This window comes from Urocitellus parryii, chromosome 4 (genome assembly GCF_045843805.1).
Source record: "Urocitellus parryii isolate mUroPar1 chromosome 4, mUroPar1.hap1, whole genome shotgun sequence".
Classification (NCBI taxonomy): domain Eukaryota; kingdom Metazoa; phylum Chordata; class Mammalia; order Rodentia; family Sciuridae; genus Urocitellus; species Urocitellus parryii.
Window position 1 is genome coordinate 79,805,414 of NC_135534.1, and position 18,256 is coordinate 79,823,669.

The 18,256-nt window shown below is 36.6% G+C and overlaps 1 pseudogene; it reads right to left on the reverse strand.

The window, feature by feature from the left end:
- Positions 1 to 5,757: 5,757 nt before the first annotated feature.
- On the reverse strand, positions 5,758 to 9,549 carry LOC144254302 (taurine up-regulated 1 protein pseudogene; annotated as a pseudogene).
- Between the last annotated feature and the right edge of the window lie 8,707 nt (positions 9,550 to 18,256).

Sequence of the window (18,256 nt, forward strand, 5' to 3'; positions counted from 1 at the left end):
GAAGTACTCCCTCTTTTTCTACTTTCTAAAATAGATTGAAGATTATTAATATTAGTTCTTCTTTAAAGGTCTTGTAAAACTTGGCTGTATATCTGTCTGGTCCTGGGCTTTTCTAGGTTGATAGTCTTTTGATGCTTCTTCTATTTCCTCACTTGATATTGGTCTGGTTAAATTGTGTATATCTTTCTGAATCAATCTGGGCAGATCATATGACTTAAGGAATTTATCAATGTCTTCACTATCTTCTATTTTATTGGAGTATAAGGCTTCAAAATAATTTTTAATTATCTTCTGTATTTCTGTAGTGTCTGTGATGATATTGCATATTTCATCCTGTATGCTAGTAATTTGCCTTCTCTCTCTCCTCTTTGTTAGCATGGCTAAGGGTATGTCAATTTTATTTATTTTTTCAAAGAACCAACTTTTTTGTTTTGCCAGATTTTTCAATCATTTCTTTTGTTTTGATTTCATTGATTTCAGCTCTGATTTTAGTTTCTTGACTTCTACTACTTTTTATGCTAATTTGTTCTGCTTTTTCTAGGGCTTTGAGATGTAGTGTGAAGTCATTTACTTGTTGACTTTTTCTTCTTTTAAGGAATGAACTCCAGCAAATGAATTTTCCTCTTAGTATTGCTTTTATACTGTCCCAGAGATTTTGATATGTTGTGTCTGTGTTCTCATTTACCTCTAAAAACGTTTTAATCTCCTCCATGATGTCTTCTGTAACCCATTTTTCATTCAGTAGTATATTGTTCATTCTCCATGTGATGCAGAAATTTTTATTTTTTATTTTGTTGATTTCTTTTTTTTTTTATTGTTGGTCGTTCAAAACATTACATAGTTCTTAATACATCATATTTCACAGTTTGATTCAAGTGGGTTATGAACTCCCAATTTTACCCCGTATACAGATTGCTGTATCACATCAGTTACCCTTCCATTTATTGACATAATGACTTTCTAGTGTCTGATGTATTCTGCTGTCTGTCCTATTCTCTACTATCCCCCCTCCCCTCCCCTCCCCTCCCCTTTTCTCTCTCTACCCCTTCTACTGTAAATCATTTCTTCCATTTGTATTGTCTTGTCTTACCCCTCCTTTCCTCTTATATGTCATTTTGTATAACCCTGAGGATCGCCTTCCATTTCCATGCGATTTCCCTTCTCACTTCCTTTCCCTCCCACCTCTCAACCCTGCTAATGTAAATCTTCTTCTCAAGCTCTTCGTCCCTACCCTGTCCTTGTTTCCTCCCCTTATATCAAAGGAGTCATTTGGTATTTGTTTTTTAAAGATTGACTAGCTTCACTTAGCATAATCTGCTCTAATGCCATCCATTTCCCTCCAAATTCTATGATTTTGTCTTTTTTTAGTGCAGAGTAATACTCCATTGTGTATAAATGCCACATTTTTTTTATCCATTCATCTATTGAAGGGCATCTAGGCTGATTCCACAGTCTTGCTATCGTGAATTGTGCTGCTATGAACATCGATGTAGCAGTGTCCCTGTAGCATGCTCTTATTAGGTCTTTAGGGAATAGACCGAGAAGGGGAATAGCTGGGTCAAATGGTGGTTCCATTCCCAGCTTTCCAAGAAATCTCCATACTGCTTTCCAAATTGGCTGCACCAGTTTGCAGTCCCACCAGCAATGAACAAGAGTGCCCTTTTCCCCGCATCCTCTCCAGCACTTATTGTTGTTTGACTTCCTAATGGCTGCCAGTCTTACTGGAGTGAGATGGTATCTTAGGGTAGTTTTGATTTGCATTTCTCTGACTGCTAGCGATGGTGAGCATTTTTTCATGTACTTATTGATTGATTGTATGTCCTCCTCTGAGAAGTGTCTGTTCAGGTCCTTTGCCCATTTATTGATTGGGTTATTTGTTATCTTATTGTCTATTTTTTTGAGTTCTTTATATATTCTGGTTATTAGGGCTCTATCTGAAGTGTGTGGAGTAAAGATTTGTTCCCAGGATGTAGGCTCCCTGTTTATCTCTCTTATTGTTTCTTTTGCTGAGAAAAAACTTTTTAGTTTGAGTAAGTCCCATTTGTTGATTCTAGTTGTTAACTCTAGCACTATGGGTGTCCTATTGAGGAATTTGGAGCCTGATCCCACAGTATGTAGATCATAACCAACTTTTTCTTCTATCAGATGCTGTGTCTCTGATTTAATATCAAGCTCCTTGATCCATTTTGAGTTAACTTTTGTGCATGGCGAGAGATAGGGATTCAGATTCATTTTGATGCAAGTGGATTTCCAGTTTTCCCAGCACCATTTGTTAAAGATGCTATCCTTCCTCCATTGCATAAGATAAGATAGTTGTAGTTTTGTGGATTGGTTACTGTGTCCTCTATTCTGTACCATTGGTCCACCCGCCTGTTTTGGTACCAGTACCATGCTGTTTTTGTTACTATTGCTCTGTAGTATAGTTTGAAATCTGGTATCGCTATACCGCCTGATTCACACTTCCTGCTTAGTATTGTTTTTGCTATTCTGGGTCTTTTATTATTCCATATGAATTTCATGATTCTTTTATCTATTTCTACAAGAAATGCTGTTGGGATTTTGATTGGCATTGCATTGAACTTATAGAGAACTTTTGGTAATATCGCCATTTTGATGATGTTAGTTCTGCCTATCCATGAGCAGGGTATATTTTTCCATATTCTAAGGTCTTCTTCTATATCTTTCTTTAGGGTTTTGTAATTTTCATTGTATAAATCTTTCACCTCTTTTGTTAGGTTGATTCCCAAGTATTTTATTTTTTGGGGGGATATTGTGAATGGAGTAGTTGTCCTTATTTCCGTTTCAGAGGGTTTGTCGCTGATATACAGGAATGCCTTTGATTTATGCGTGTTGATCTTATATCCTGCCACTTTGCTGAATTCATTTATTAGCTCTAATAGCTTCTTTGTAGACCCTTTTGGGTCTGCTAGGTATAGAATCATATCATCTGCAAATAGTGATAATTTAAGTTCTTTTCCTATTTTTATGCCTTTAATTTCTTTCTTCTGTCTAATTGCTCTGGCCAGTGTTTCGAGGACTATGTTGAACAGAAGTGGTGAGAGAGGGCATCCCTGTCTTGTACCAGATTTTAGAGGGAATGCCTTCAATTTTTCTCCATTCAGAATGATGCTGGCCTGTGGCTTATCATAGATTGCTTTTACAATGTTGAGGTATGATCCAGTTATCCCTAATTTTTCTAGAGTTTTGAACATAAAGGGATGCTGTACTTTGTTGAATGCTTTTTCTGCATCTATCGAGATGATCATATGGTTCTTATTTTTAAGTCTATTGATGTGGTGAATAACATTTATTGATTTCCGTATATTGAACCAGCCTTGCATCCCGTGGATGAATCCTACTTGATCATGGTGTATAATTTTTTTGATATGTATTTGAATCCAATTCGCCAGAATTTTATTGAGAATTTTTGCGTCAAGGTTCATTAGAGATATTGGTCTGTAGTTTTCTTTCTTTGAAGTGTCTTTGTCTGGTTTCGGTATCAGGGTGATGTTGGCCTTGTAGAATGAATTTGGAAGTTCTCCCTCTTTTTCTATTTCCTGAAATAGCTTGAAAAGTATTGGTGTTAGTTCCTCTTTAAAGGTTTTGTAAAACTCTGCTGTATACCCATCCGGTCCTGGGCTTTTCTTAGTTGGTAATCTTTTGATGGTTTCTTCTATTTCCTCTATTGTTATTGGTCTGTTTAGGTTGTCTATATCCTCCTGACTCAATCTGGGCAGATCATAAGACTTAAGGAATTTATCTATGCCTTCACTATCTTCTATTTTATTGGAGTATAAGGATTCAAAATAACTTCTGATTATCTTCTGTATTTCTGAAGTGTCTGTTGTGATATTGCCTTTTTCATCTCGTATGCTAGTAATTTGGGTTCTCTCTCTTCTTCTCTTCATTAGCATGGCTAAGGGTCTGTCAATTTTATTTATTTTTTCAAAGAACCAACTTTTAGTTTTGTCAATTTTTTCAATTGTTTCTTTTGTTTCAATTTCATTAATTTCAGCTCTGATTTTAATTATTTCTTGCCTTCTACTTCTTTTGCTGTTGTTTTGCTCTTCTTTTTCTAGGAATTTGAGATGAAGTATGAGATCATTTATTTGTTGGTTTTTTCTTTTTTTGAGGAATGAACTCCAAGCAATGAATTTTCCTCTTAGAACCGCTTTCAATGTGTCCCATAGATTCCGATATGTTGTGTCTGTGTTTTCATTTAACTCTAGGAAGTTTTTAATTTCCTCCTTGATGTCTTCTAAAACCCATTGATCATTCAGCAACCTATTGTTCATTCTCCAAGTGATGCTTGATTTTTCCTTCCTTAAAGACCAACACAGTTTTCTTCAAAAAAAGTTATTTTTTCTGGGAGTGAATCATTTGTCTCTGCCCTTTAGATAAAGGAACAGTCAACTGATTTTTTTTTTCAGACGTTTGAATGAAACAGCAGAACTGGCTAACATCTAATCGGACAAACTACACTTAAAAGTGTTCATGTTCACTTGCTTAGAGCTGTACCACTTGGTAAGCACCACTCCACAAAGTTAAAATGTTTGAAATCAAACTGTTCAAACATTTTTAGTGTTTGCTGGATAACAGACTGGAATTTGATAAAAGCAGCTGACAATTAACAAAGAAACAAAAAATGGCATTTTGGCTGCCTCGTTATCACACTTATAACCAATAGAATACATGGCAGGCCAGGAAAGTTTCAAATTGCTACCAAATCTGATTTTTGAGGTTCAGCAGGAGTTTTAACAGTACTTTTCAGAGCATGTTAGCCTTCAAATAAAGAAAAAACCCAAAACATCTTCAGGAATTCCATGCCTGTTCCAGTGAGCCTGCATGCTAAAAATCCATGTGCACCATTAATTAGCTGGGCATGGCAGCACCATTTAAAAATAAGCCTATTCACTACCAAACACACAAACTAGGGACACAAAATAGGAGCAAGTGAAACATAGCAAAATGGTCAAAGAAAGAAAGGTAGTCAGACACCAGTATAAACAGCAAAAAACAAAGAACTTCTGGGCCAAAGTTTAATATGCTTGATATTACAGAACACATCCACCCTTAATTGTAGCTGCTTTACATTGGGTGCCATTGTACCATGTACCATATACATCAGCCATCCTTCAGGCACCCCATGGCGAAAAGAAAGGATTCAGAACAGAAGCCAGCAGGGCTTATTGTTACCTCCAATATCCATAGAAACAGCTCACATATCCCAGGGACTCAAACGGGGGGCTTCAAATTGGTAGTAAAGGATCCCAAATGACATCTAGGCCTCAGTTTCCTCCCTGTGGCATAAAGGAAGTGGCATACAGGAATCGATCTTAACTCTTCTGGGTCACAGGACCCTCTGAAAACTTGCCAGCTGTGGATTACCATTCCTTACAAATGCATGTTCCCACAAATTTTCTGCATACAGTATCTGGGAGTTTTAGGGATCTCCAACTCCAATCTAAGGTTCCCAGGTTCAAAATCCCACAAATGGGTAATTGTTGTTTTCTTACAACTCAAAAAACATTACAATATTCATCTTTTACGTATACCAACGCCTTATAGTTTACAAAGCGCTTTCAACCCCACATACAACGACAGGCAGAGGAGGAAACTGAGGCGCAGACAAATTACAGAGTGATTTGCCTAAGGTCACTCGGCCAGCTGGTGGATAGGCCTGGAAGCAAACCCAGCTCTTCTACTCCAGGGCTCCTATCCCCACCCCGGAGCTGCTGCCAGAGATCCCGCATCTCACTAAGGCGGCATGAGGAGGAAAAGGCAAAGTAGAAAGCCTACCACCAACCATCCTCCAGCTCCCTCCTGTCCCCTCAACTGGGTTCTTGCAGGCCCGGAAGGGTGGCGCCAGGCCTCCAGGCCGGCCCGGCCACCCCCACCTCCCCGGCTGCGCCAAATCCCGCCGCTGCTGTAGCCTCCCCGGGAGCGGGGCGGAGGAGTTGCCCACCGCCACCGACCACCAGGATGACTCCTCCTCGAATCGCAAACGTATAGGCCGCCGCCTGAGTTCTGCATACAAGAAGAAAGTCGCGGCGCGAGCGCCAACGGCCACAAGACCTGGATGCCAGAGCAGGAGAAAAAGCCGCCAACCGATCGCTGGATCCACCGGGCGCCTGCTCCTTCGCCCTACCAGACCAGGGAGGGGGGGAGGGCGCGCCAGGGCTTCTTCGAGTTAGGGGCCTGACTCCCCGGAGATGAGACAAGATGGCTTCTCCAGTCGCTCTCTATTTTGTTGATTTCTAATTTCATTCCATTTTGATCCCATAAAATGCATGGGCCACATCAATGTTTATAGCAGCACAATTCACAATAGCTAAACTGTGGAGTCAACTTAGATGTCCTTCAATGGACAAATGGATTAAAAAAATATGAAATTTATACACAAGGGAATATTACTCAGCATTAAAAATATCATGGCATTTTCAGGTAAATGGATGACATTGGAGAAGATAATGCAACGTGAAGTCAGCCAATTCCAAAAAAAAACAAATGCCGAATGTTTTCTCTGATATAAGGGGGGGGGGGGTGACTGATAGTTAGGTAGAGAGGGAGAGCATGGGAGGATTAAATTAATTCTAGATAGGAAAGAGGGGTGGGAGGGAAAGGGAGGGGGAAGGGGATGAGCAAGGATGGTGGAATGTGATGGTCATCATTATACAAAGTACATGTATGATGACTTGAATTGGTTGTCAACATACCTTAATACAGATATAAAAAAATTATTGTATATATGTGTATTAAGAATTATAATGCATAAAAGTACATGTATAATTGCATACATTGATGTGAATATAGTTTATATACAGAGATATGAAAAATTATGCTCTATATGTGTAATAAGGATTGTAATGCATTCCACTGTTGTAGTGTATTTATAAAAAATAATAAAATCAATTAAAAAAATTAAAAGTACCATCAAAACATTTACGTATTAATAATGTTCATTGAATTTATTTTGAGTTTTATTTTTCCAAATAGAAAAAAAATGATTAATAGGATGTTTAAAATAATAAGGAAATAAAATATTCCTTTAACCAAAAAAAAAAAAAAAAGATAGAGTACTAATCTCTAGGGTCTGTAAAGAACTCAAAAAGCTAAGCACCAAAAAATCCAAATAATCCAATCAATAAATAGGCCAAGGACCTGAACAGATATTTCTCAGAAGAAGATATACAATCAATCAACAAATATATGAAAAAAATGTTCATTATCTCTAGCAGTTAGAGAAATGCAAATCAAAACTACTCTAAGATTTCATCTCACTCCATTCAGAATGGAAGCTATTATGAAAACAAAAAACAAAAAGTGTTGTCTAGGATGTGGGGGAAAGAGTACACTCATACATTGCTGGTAGGACTGCAAATTGGTGCAGCCCATGTGGAAAGCAGTATGTAGATTCCTTTAAAATCTAGAAATGGAACCATCATTTGACCTAGCCATCCATCTCCTTGGTGCATACTCAAAGGACTTAAAAACAGCATACTACAGGGACATAGCCACATCAATGTTTATAGCAGCCCAATTCACAATAGCTAAACTATGGAATCAACCTAGATGTCCTTCAGTAGATGAATAGATTAAAAAAATGAGGCATATATACACAATGGAATATTACTCACAATAAAAGTGAATAAAATCATGGCATTTGCAGGTAAATGAAAATAATGCTAAGTGAAGTTATCCAATCCCCAAAAGACAAGTATCAAAGTTTTCTCTGATATAAGGAGGCTGATTCTTAGTGGGGTAGGGAGGAACAGCAAGGGTGGAATAAATGAACTCTAGATAGGATAAAAGGGAGGGAGGGAGAGGATGGGAAAGGGCAGGGGTTTAGCAAGGATGGTGGAATGTGATGGACATCATTATCCAAAGTATATGTATGAGGACACAAATTGGAGTGAACATATTTTATATACAACAAGAGGTATGAAAAATTGTGCTGTATATGTGTAATAAGAATTGTGATGCATTCCACTGTCATTTTTTTAAAACATCAATTTGAAAAAATTGTTTAGGCATGCCAGCCACTGCTGCCTATAATCCACCTACTCTGGAAGTTGAGCAGAAGGATCTCCCATTCCATGCCAGCCTCGGCAATTTAACCATGCCTTACGTAATTTAGAAGACCTTGTCTCAAAAGAAAAAAAGTAAAAGTTCTGGGAATATAACTCTTTGGTTAAGTGCACTTGGGTTCAATTCTCAGGGGAAAAATAATTTTAAAAATACATATATAAATGCTGTCTTTATTCAAAGAAATGTATCACCCCCTGAAATTACATGATTAAATCCGTATGTACTGGAGATTGATATAGTTTAATGTGGGCTGCTTTCACTGAAATTGGAGACTTTTGTTGGTTATTATGTATTTTATTCAGTGACTCATAAATTGGAATATAATTTTCATTCCTTATTTATTAACAATATGTGCTAGCCATCAAGGACAGGCCAGAAAGAAAGAAAATTATTACTCTATGGGAAGCTTGCTGTTCTCATGAAAGCAAACTTGCACTTTTAGAGAAAGTTGTTGAAGAGACAGTTGTAAGAGTAATCACTTACTTTCGATATGGTTGAACGTTATGAAGGAAAATACTAGTCCCTGTGGTCATAAGTGCTGAAAAGTGGACTCAGATGACTGTAAGAAAGAAAAATTTGACCTTAGAGATAAAACATGATTAGAGTGTGTTTGGCAGGGATAATTAAGTGGGAGAAAGTATAAGTTGAAATGACTAAAGCAAACCATTGAGTCTGGAGTGAGCCTGACACAAGAGTAAAATAAAGAAGGATAAAAAGTTAAGCACCAGCCAGAATATTCAGGATAATGGAGGGTCCAGAAAGCCTTTTTTGTTTGTTTGTTTCTTTGTTTGTTTGAGGGGAGGGGTGATCCCAGGACTGAACTCAGTAACAGTTGAACACTGAGTCAAATTCCCAGCCCTACTTTATATTTAGAGACAGTCCCTGAGTTGCTTAGTGCCTTGACAATGCTTTGACCTTGCAATCCTCATGCCTCAGTAAATTCAGCCACTGGGATTACAGGTGTGCACCACCATGACCATTCAGAAAGTCTTTTTATTTTTAATACATTTACCATTTTTTGCGTGTATATAAAAATAAATTCTTTATATAATCAAAAAACTAGAAAACAATACAGCGTATTACAGGTTGAGATCCTTTAACATTTAGAGTTCACACAAAGCAACAAGTTAATTAAAATGGGCAAAGGATATTAAAAAAAATCTAAATACATAAAAAGATGTTCCATCTAATTTGGGAAAGCAATCAAAATTTTCAAATGCACAGAACAGAGTAGAGAAAGGAGGATGGTGGGAAGCATGGGTTCCAGCGTCAAGGTTCACACAGGGCAGAAATCGCGCCCTTCTTATAGACCAGAGATTTGGTGCACTTCATCCAAAAAGCTGAGGTGACTCCCCAGTCATAGCTCTGTGAGCCCAGTGGAGCCCAAGGGCTGTAAGCTTCAGGTTGAAGAACCCGGGAGAGCTCCCTGCAGTGAGAACAGCTTTCTGGATTTCTCTTCATGGTTAGAGCTGCAGAAGAAAATTCATTAAAGAGCAGTGCCAAATTAGGACTCTGTTCTGTTTGGAAATGTACACAGGACTTGAAAAAATGAAGTTGCCAAACCAAATTATTGTCCATAGTGGGCTTCTTCCATCAACCCATCCACGACTTCTAAACAATCTTGATTTTATGGTTTCTGGTTGTAAGATTTAGCAGGGAGGAAAATAGTAATAATAATAATACAGGTAAAGGTTTGACAAGAACATTGCCATATAACAATCCAATCTTATTCTCTCATTTTTGTGGTGGCAGTAGACACTAGTCGAAGTGAAACAAACCCGAAAGTTTTCTCTCACTCAGCTTTCAGATCCATCTTGGAAGAATCTTGGGTAGATTTTCTCAGGGAAAGGTGGTCCTTATTTCTCCAGACAAAATGAAAAGTTAACTTTAAAAGCTTTGAAAACTTTAAGTGAACCATTCATTGTTTTCTCCTAAACAAGGCAAAAACATATTTAGATTTTACCTACATTTTTAACCTGCATTTACACAAGAACTAGACATGAGTTATCAGGATTTTGTAAAATACTGAAAACAATAACAAACAAAATAACAAAAAAATCCCTACAAACTATTAAAATTAAATGATTTCATTCTCAACACCCTCAATACCCTTACAGGACCTTTATGAATACTTTGAGAAAATATATAGTAATTTCTGTCTCTCTCTCTTTTTTTTCTTCTTTGAACCCAAGGGTGCCTTACCACTGAACTACATCACCAGCTCTTTATTATTTTATTATTTTAAAATTCAATTTAATTTTTTTATTTTTAATTTTTGGTACTGGGAATTGAACATGGGGAAAATTTAGCACTGAGTTACATCCGCAGGCTTTTTTATTCATGTTTTTACTTATTTTTAAATTTTAAGGCAGGGTATAGCTAAATTTCTTAGGTCCTCACTAAATTGCAGAGGCTGGCTTCAAACTTGTGGTTCTCTTGCCTCAGCATCATGAGTGGCTGGGATTATAGACATGTGCCACAGCTCCTGATCAGATTTTTTAAATACATATCAATTTTTGTACTTTACTGAGGAGAGGATGGTGTTAGAAAATTTGATTTAGTGCTAGAAAGCCCTTAGGTTTACCAATTATGGGTCCCCTGAGTGCAGCTGTGCTTTTAGAATCCAAGATCATTTCTAAAAAGCAATGTTGTGAAAATTTACCAGACCATGAATTGTATACATACATATATAAATGTACATTGGAAGACTAAAAGATCAGGTAACAATTCTCGTTCCTTCTAAAACCCTTATATTACTACAGCAGAATCTTGGTGTGAAGTATGCCAGAAAAGGGAGGTACCCAATTTAACATTCAAGTTTGGTAGAGCGGGAATATGACTTATTCGTTTTTAAAACACTATTTATCAAATTCAGTAAATAAACTATTTCACATTTTTTCCTTTTTTTTTTCACTTTTTGTAATAATAAGCAAATTGGAGCTATCACAGTGGTATACTCCAGTAATTCAGCCACTCAGAAGATGAAGACAGGAGGATATCAAGTTGAAGGCCAGCCTGAGCAACTTAAAATATGTCAAAAAACAAAAATAGGGGCTGGGGTTGTGGCTTAGTGGTTGAGCACCTGCCGTTCATGTGTGAGGCACTGGGTTCAATCCTTAGCACCAAATAAAATAAAAATAAAATAAAGATATTTAATAAATAAATAATTATAATGTAAATTATAAATTAAGTCGCCTACAAAGTTCCCTGAGCTAGAAATTTTTGGCCTTTTCTCCACGTATTCTTGAGGTGGGTCAGGCAGAGCCAAACTAAATTACTCTCCTTGCTGGAGGCCTTGGGAAATGTGATCTACAATGAGACGCCTGGAAAAATTTCCAGTGTAGAGTAGGATCAAAGATATTCTTAGATTAAAATTAAAAAATAAATCAGTAACTTCATCACTCTATACAGGCCAGGAAAGAATTAAAGCCAATCTGAAGCAAAACAGTTTACCTTTGAAGCTGGTAAGAAACTATCTAGTTTTTATGCTGATGTCCTTGTAGAAAAGGGCTCTGTGTTTTAATTAACATGGACTTGATCTCAGTTATCTAGTACTTGGGATTAAAGGAATATTATATATTAATGTAGTCATGGTACTAACGAGCTATGTGACTTTTGATACAAATAATGCAGCTGCTTGGAGAGGCAGCCACTCTTTAGTTCCCTTTCTTGCCTCTGCATCTTGTCTCTATGTCTCCTCTGATTGTCTTTTAATAATGATGATGATGGTAATCATCATCATCATCATCAAATCCAATATTTAAACAAAATAACTAAGGTAAATATTCTATGGCAATGCCATTTCTTTTCCTTTATTTTTTACTTTATTTATTTATTTATTTATTTATTATGATTCTGGGAACAAAACCCAGGGCCTCTGCCACAGTGGGCCAGATTCTACCACTGAGCTACATCCCTAGACCTCACATGCCCTTTTATATATTAATTAATGACAGTGAGCATTATGATTGATATTAACAGCATTGAAAATCCACATCAGAATCCTGTAAATTGGGTCAAACACCCATGGTTAACACTATTTAGAGGAATGTCACCTCTCCAGGAAACTGATGTTCTTTCTTTTTTTAAATGCATTTTTATAACTTCATTTGACAATCAACAGTTCTCATCCACATTGTTTCTGAATAAGAAAACTGAGATTAAGCTACCAATGTTTAATGATTGTTTGGTGAATCTTCATACTCATTAAGTTTTCTGAAAAACTGAACATGGTCACAAATTTGGGACATTCCATGGTCTTCTTTTCTAGACAACTTTGATGAGCCTGCTATTCATGCACATATCTAGAGTTCCCATCTCCTTCACAGAAATTTTCTGGATCTTGAGTGCCTGAGGGACATGCCTTGAAGCCACTCCCTGGATGGGCTTGTGATTACCGATGGGGCATTCTGGGTCACCATTTTCTTGATGGCAGAACAGCCCTTCTCCTAGCCATTTTTTTTTTTGGGGGGGGGGAGCCATTCTGCCTGGGCCTAAGTTGGAAAGAAAGAGAACAAAGGATTATAAGGTTTTTTTATGCATTAAAAAATTTTTTAAAATGATGCGATGATGCTGATAATTATGCAAGCAATCGTGTGTACAGACTTTGAGAGCTCTCTCTGTTCCTCAGTTTTGTTTGTTTCATATGCAAAATAAAGCTTATTCTTTTCTATAAATATGCTTATTTTTATTAATAAGTTGAGTAAAATTTTGCATAGTTCTTTGTCTTTCCAGGGTAGAAAAATAAAGTTGTTCTGATTCTCTTCCCTTAAAAAAAATAGAAAAAGAAGAAAAAAACATGGACTCAGACATCCAGCAAGCATTCCAGAGAGAATGCACCTGCTCCCTCTGCATGAACTACCTTATACCTTTTGTCTTTCTTGTCTCTGGTATTACTGGTAAGAAGCCCAAACTCCTATCCATTGTCCTATGTCAGGAAGCCATCATAGCAGAGAGATTTCAAGAGCAATTCTCATTTGAATGATCTGGTATCTATTGCCAGACAGGCCAGTCTTAGGCATTTCCTGAGCTCTAAGGATCATATATTCTGCTGAATGTGGTGGGGCACACCTGCAATCCCAGCTACTCATGAAATTGAGGCAGGATGATACTCAGAGAATTGCTTAGTAAGCTTAGACACTGTCTCTCAACAAGATACTAATAACTTTTAAAAAGAACTGGTGATGAACCTCAGTGGTACAGCAGTTTCTTAGCATGCAGGAGCCCCTGGGTTCAACTGGTAGCACAGTGGGCAGTGCAGTGGTACTATGTATTCAAAAGGCTTCTCTAGAGGATACAGTACATTGAAACTCACAGAACATTAGTGGCAGTAGATCCAAATTCTGAAGAAAATTGCCAAATTACCTAAAGATTTACTAACCTTTTGTATTTGCCATTTTCTCCAAGAAAATGATTTTATCATTGTGGTCTCATAGTCTGAATCTCTGAATCTCCTAAAATTGAAAATACCAGGCAGGGGAAATACCATCCTTCTGTTGCCCCTAAAGTTGTGGTTTTTTGTTTGTTTGTTTTTTTAAATCATTTAAAATTCTCTATCATGGTGGGTGTGAAACCAAAAGCTACTTGCTTGTCTAGCACTCAAATTTTGTTCTCTTATAACAGAAGTTTCTAAAACAAGTGAGATCTGTTTGGAAAAAGATCCAAGACAACCAGAAAAAACTAAAAGAGGAGAGCAGAAACATCAAACAATTGGTTGTAGTATGAGAGTCTATTTCCCTTAGAAACAACTGACAGCAGGAAAGTTAGACATTGATCAGTTCATCATACGAGTTTGAATCATCAAGGATTTTAGGAAGAACTTTCTTGATGGCTTGTCCTTACTGGAATACAAAGCAATGCTGCTGCTCAGGGAGATTGGTTGAGCTATGGATCTGGGAGATTTGATATTATTGACCTATTTACTAACAGAAATCAAATTAATGTATGTAATTATTTATGAATAATCTAAGGATGTGAAAACCAATATTTTCTCTCCAATTACAGAGACCTCTGGGTCATATTAGTGTGCTCCTTGATTTTCATAGTGAATGTGTGAGTTTTTTGAATGCTTCCAAGAGTTACTTTTATGTAGATATCCTGCAATGTTCCTGAATTTCCCTGTCAGATTGGTTTTTATTTTTATTTATTTATTTTTTTAAACAGTTCACACATAATCAGGGATAATTCAGGAACCTGAATTCTTCCTGCCTCAGAACTCCATATTTGAGGGACTCTTCCTCAGTTGAATCAAAGCAATGATACTGCAGATGTATTTTACCCATATCTTAACCTTACTTATTGTAAGTAAGGAAGGATAAAATGTAAAATTTTTTGGCTCAATTTCCCTTTAAGAAAAACCCTCTTTTGTTGCCTATTATCTATAATATAGGGTGTGGTTGATTCAATGTTCGGTTACATTTGTATGGTTATAAAAACTTTTGTTTGTGATTCCAAATAAATCAAATGCAGGAACATAAGAGTTTGTACATTTACTAAGATCTGGCTATCCACAATGCACACATCAGTTTGAAATCTACCTCTGGATCTAGTAAGTCCTAATAATCAGTACACCCCAAGGGGAGAAAATGTATAAGGGCGTGTTTGTGTGTGTGTGTTACAATCATGGTGGGCACACATAATTTTTTATGTCAATCTAAGGAGCTAAGGCTATAGCTCAGAAGTAGAACATTTGTTCTGCATGCAGATTTTGATTTCTAGCAAGGGTTGTTGTGTGGGGAGATTTAAGATTTATGACAATCCCACAGGGCATGAGACATAAGATGAGAAGATAGAGAAAGAGAATACAGACGTGTACTCCCTACTGATTTTCCATAACACCATCATACTATATTCCATTGATTTTTTTTTTTTTTGGTGTGTGTGTGGTGCTAGGGATTAAACCCAGTACCTTTTGCATGAAAGGCAGGCACTCTACCAACTGAGCTATATCCCCAGGCTCTCCATTGATTTTTAATTGTTGTCATGTTATAATTAATCATGTTTAAAAATGTATTTCTGCCATCAAATGCTCTTCCTGAATGTATTGTAGAAATCAACAAATGTTTGTTAATAAAAAATGAAGATGTAAAGCTAGGTAGACATTTCTGTCTGGCATACCCAAGAATGAGTGTTCACTATGTAGTCTTGATGTTTCCTACATTCACTTTGCCAGTTTCATAACTTATCAGTCCTAGTGAAAAGACTTATGGAGTTTACATTTCTTGAGCATTTATTGTGTGCCTTTATGTAAATGTATGCTGTATTTTTTAAATACAAAACCACTTATACTGCTGGGCTTGGTGGAGCCTGCCTGTAATCTCACTTACTTGGGAGGATAAGGCAGCAGAGTTGCTAGCTCAAGACCAGCTTTATCAATTTAGTTAGGTCCTAAGATACTTATCAAGACTCTGTCTCCAAAGTAAATGAGAGTTGTGGGTGTAGCTAAATGGTGAGGTTCCCTGGGTCAATACCCAGTACCAAACCAAACAAAACAAAAACAAGAAAACCACCAGTACTACGCTAATTATAAAGAAGAGTCAGGAGGAATTGAAGGGTCTTGAAATAAGGTGATTGTCTCCAAATGAGCTTTAACTTTGGGTTCTGTGTGTTCCCTCTCAGGTGAGTAGGAGTAAGTGATAGACCAACATTCATTCCAATGACTGTGAGCTCAGATAATATAATGCGAGTTCACTAATAAACTGAAAAGAGCATCCAAAATAAATATTGGCAGCAAATTTTAAAATATTAATAATAGAATCCCCAGCCCTTAATATGCATTTTCTTCACTCCTTCCTACCAATGGCTAATCTACAGTGTCAATTTCTACCAGCATGCCCAGTCTTCCATCTATATTCTCAGTAGATAAAGTTGCAGCCTACCCTGCTAATAGGATGACATTTATGCAGTTTCTTCCATTCATGTTCATACTCATGTATTCTTAACCTTGACAGCAGCTTCATTACTGTATTTCAATTGTGTTCACAAAAAATCTAAAAACAGTTTAAATTTTTCCTGTAGAGTTCATATTTACAAAATGCCTTTTTTATGTTTAACATGAATTTGTATGTCCTACATCTACAGAGTTTTTAGTATTCCTCATCTCACACTAAGATGAAAACATAGTATAAACACATAATATGGCAGCTTGAGGAAAGTTTTCAAAATGCTAAAAACATACTAGGAGAAAAAATTATCAATGAAAGGCAAGAAAGAGATAGATATCCAAATTTGCATGTTCAAGAGGGCTTACTATTTTGGAATTTGAAATCATTACCTTATTTTATGGTGGAAGGTTGATTTTGACATTTATCCAGACATAAATATATGTACCAGTGCAATATGAAGATTTATAGTGATAAAGGAAGCATAAAATTTGACCTAGAATGATAGACACAATCAAAAATGGAATTGACATATTATTAAATCACTTACTAAGCCAAAGTTAGTATAAATCTCCTTTATTGTGTTAAACACAAAAAGTTTTACATTTTAAAGACTAATGCAAATGAAAAGAATACATATATTTATAACAAATGAGATATCTCTGTTTATAAAAAAAGAAAGAAAATATCTATTGTGGGTATATATCTGTGACAAAAATAATGATTTGTAAAGGAATTGTATCATTTGTAATATGTTCAATTCCATCATGGTGGGTTCATTTCTCTCTTGCTCTCTCTCTCTCTGTTGGAATTGGGGCTTGATCTTAGGGTAATTAGCCCCTAAGACACATCCCCAGCTTATTTTTATTTTTTATTTTGAGACACTGTCTGAAGTTGCTTAGGGTCTCATAAAGCTGATTAGGCTGGCCTCAAATGTTCTCCTCCTACCACAGCTTTCCCAGTTGCTAGTATTACAGGTGTGAGCACGTGGTCTCAGGGTTTGTTTCTCACTGACACTCAGTGTAAGGTAAAGCCTGTCATGTAATCTGTTATAGTGTAGGCTAATAAATATGAATCTTAAAGGAAGCAGACAGTGTGTTGTTTTCACTGGTTTCTGCATATATAGGAGATGGTCAAAAGGAAGACTTTCAATAACTGGATTTTTATTTGTGTATGCAAGAAAGGGAAATTTGTTGCCATGTTCCATCCAGTAGGAAAGCTGAAAAATAAAGCTTACAAGGGGACCTGACTCAGTAAATGTCTTTGTGTTTTCCACAGCATATCTGTTTTCATCCTATAGGTTCAAACTTATCTTTATGGTACATGAAGCATCAATATATGTCTGGATATGCTGCAGAAACAATGACTGGGATTTTATTTATTCAGAAAAAAATAAATAAATGATAGTCTCAACATAATAAACACTCAAGAGATAATGTTCTGTGCAATAAGGTAATCTTTTTATTATTGTTATTATTCCATGGAATAAACCCAGGAGCTTTTAACCACTGGACCACAGCCCCTGTCCTTTTAATTTTTATTTATTATTTTTTGTTTAATTTTGGGACAGGATACCAGTAAGTTGCTAAGGGTCTCACTACTTTGCTGAGGCTGGCTTTGAAAATGTGATCCTCTTGCGTTAGTCTTCTTAGTGGATGGATGACAGGTATGGGCCACTGTGCCCAGCTGAATGTAAGGTAATCTTTATTCAGGGATGTGAGGATACTTTGAGTTACAACCAGGAGTGAGTACAATTCATGAGTGAGTGAACTCTGCTTTTAAGCCTGGTGATATGTTGAGTGTTTTCTCATTTATTATCTGGGTAAGAAGCACCTTACTTGTTTTTATTCCCTTAAATGGATGACTAAAAGAAGAAAAAATTCTCCAAATTATGAATTTGTTTCAGAAATATTCCCTTTGTTCTTCTTCTCTGTACAAACCAGATTTTATAGTTGACTCTTAGTTTTACACAGTTCTTTTTTTTTTAGAGAGAGAGAGAGAGAGAGAGAGAGGGAGAGAGAGAGAATTTTTTAAAAATATGTATTTATTTATTTATTTTTCAGTTTTTGGCGTACACAACATCTTTGTTTGTATGTGGTTCTGAGAATCGAACCCAGGCTGCACACATGCCAGGCGAGCGCGGTACCGCTTGAGCCACATCCCCAGCCCAACAGTTCTTTATTAGCTAAGTATATTTTTGAAGTTTTTCCTCACTGTGACCAAAATACCTGACAAGAACAACTTATAGGAGGAAAAGTTTAGAGATTGGTTTCAGAGGTTTCAATCTA